Consider the following 2,130-nt stretch of genomic DNA (forward strand, 5'->3'; position numbering starts at 1 on the left):
TGTGGTAACCTGAATATGATTAAAAATAATTAACAACAATTTTTGTAATGATGTTAAAATGAGCCCAACTTTTATTTTCAAACACAACAAAGTACAACAGCCAACATACTGGACACTGTTCTGCTGAACAACAAAAAATTATATTGCCATCACTGTTATAATCTTACAATAAAACAAAGTCTCAGATGTAATTATTCTGAAAATAAGTTTAGGCGTACCACAAGTTTGTTTTGTACTTACATTACTTATATAATCAAAATAAAATATTTGTTGTTCTGTCACAAGTGCAGTCTCTAATTTAAACAACACATTTGTTTTTCATTCCAACACAGGAGCTGGAATGTTGTAATATTTTAAGGATGGCTTGTTTCCAGTCCAGGCATTACTGCCTGAATGACTGTCATGGATCGAGGTGATCCAAATGTAGGTGCAGAAGAAAGTCTTTAACTTCCCTTAAGTACAGTGGCAGTGGATGTGGGTTGGAGATGCAATGAGCTTGAACCTGCAGGCGACCATCTTCACTGACCACACCATCTGTGACGGGGGACTCATCTCTCCTGGTGTCCTGCAAGCAAACAATCATATTTTTGGAACATGAACTTAATTGCTTTCTTAAAACATTTTTTTCTGCATTTGGTATAAAACAGACTCCAATTTAGACAATCTCAGGCTCCCTCCCCACAGGAGAGATGACATTCAATGTCCCAATTGTCAGTCTGGATAGCCGTGACCACCACGCAACACACAATAATGTCATGAAAGCATCATTTTAAAAAGGGCTATGCAAACATGGGCAATAACTTTCATTCTAATGATGTGCAAAATGATTTGGGCACAAAACAAATTTTGCTGTTCGAAAACTTGCATACTTCACTATATACAGTGTAGACCCTCTAAACTAAGTTTGAAGAAATGCAGACCAAACTGTTGTTGTTTGTTTACTTACACAGCATGTCTTGTAGAATTAACTGGAGTCACAGCAACAGCATAGTGCAGTCATATCTCAAGTCTAATAACAGAAGACAGGAAAAGATCAGTAAAGAAACAACTTCCCCAAACCAAAGCACAAATAAAACAATAAGTAAAACAGGCTGATCTAAAGTATGATTAAAGTTCAGCCTGATTAATATAAATGTCACTGACAGTTGCTAATATATTGGAAAACCAAAAATACCACTGAGTTGATGTCTTTCTGTCCAACAACAGGAGTGCTGGTCCCGAGCCTCAAAGACAGTAAGAAGCAAGCAGAGGGAGAAAAAACAGAACATTTTTCAGAAACTGATTTGATCCTTAATGGCTGTGCAATCATTGTAACATAGAGTTTGCTTATGTTGTTAAATAAAGGCTAGATTTGGCATTAATAGATGCCACAGATGTTCTAAAGCTGCCACAAAGCATAAAAAAAATAGACGTCTCTGAAAACGTCGGAGCATTTTTGCAAATATGTGATGTCTTGATAAATCGAGCAGATATTTGAACTTTACACAGCTACATTCTCGCCTGAAAATATCTTAAAAGTTTATTTTGTGACCCAGAAAAAGTAATAAGTTTTTTAGCCGCGCTCCTCCGCCATTGCCGCGCTTACAAGTACGCACAGGCTCCGACAACCGTGGCCGACAAATAGATCCTCCTTTTCCCCAGACTACCCTTTCTGGATCACAAAATAACCTTTTAAGATATTTTCAGGGGAGAATGTAGCTATGTAATGCTCAAATATCTACTTAATTTATCAAAATATCACATATTTGCAAAAGTGCTTCCACGTTTTCGGAGAGCTCTGTTATCCACCCCCCACCCCCATCCCACCCCTAACGGCTGCACCTCCCAAAGAATTTTGTCTGGGCTCTTATCTCACTTATTTATTTCAAACGATCAACAGAAAATTTCACCGACATAGTTTTATGTAAGGTTTTTAAGGCTGTGGTGTTAATTTTTAAGTAACATGAGCCCAGCGGCAGCAGCAACGCTAGGCTAACACTAACTAGCTAGCAAGATTTAAACCTGGTGCTAACCTAAGAGAAGCCACAAAATCAGTTTGAATAAGAGTAAACATTTACTCACCAAGTCAGTAAAGATCCACAGTAATGACAACAATAGTCTCTTGAGCTGACGCTTCTCCGGGTTTCCTCA

At 37.9% G+C, this 2,130-nt stretch overlaps 1 long non-coding RNA gene across 1 annotated transcript; it reads right to left on the reverse strand.

The window, feature by feature from the left end:
- Positions 1-223: 223 nt before the first annotated feature.
- Positions 224-1,209, reverse strand: LOC134620987 (uncharacterized). Its single transcript, XR_010092172.1, has 3 exons — positions 1,175-1,209; positions 947-1,009; positions 224-565 (listed from the first exon to the last, which is right to left on the reverse strand). It is a non-coding gene; the product is annotated as an uncharacterized LOC134620987 (long non-coding RNA).
- Positions 1,210-2,130: the final 921 nt, after the last annotated feature.

Source organism: Pelmatolapia mariae, linkage group LG23 (genome assembly GCF_036321145.2).
Source record: "Pelmatolapia mariae isolate MD_Pm_ZW linkage group LG23, Pm_UMD_F_2, whole genome shotgun sequence".
In the NCBI taxonomy this organism is placed as follows: Eukaryota; Metazoa; Chordata; class Actinopteri; order Cichliformes; family Cichlidae; genus Pelmatolapia; species Pelmatolapia mariae.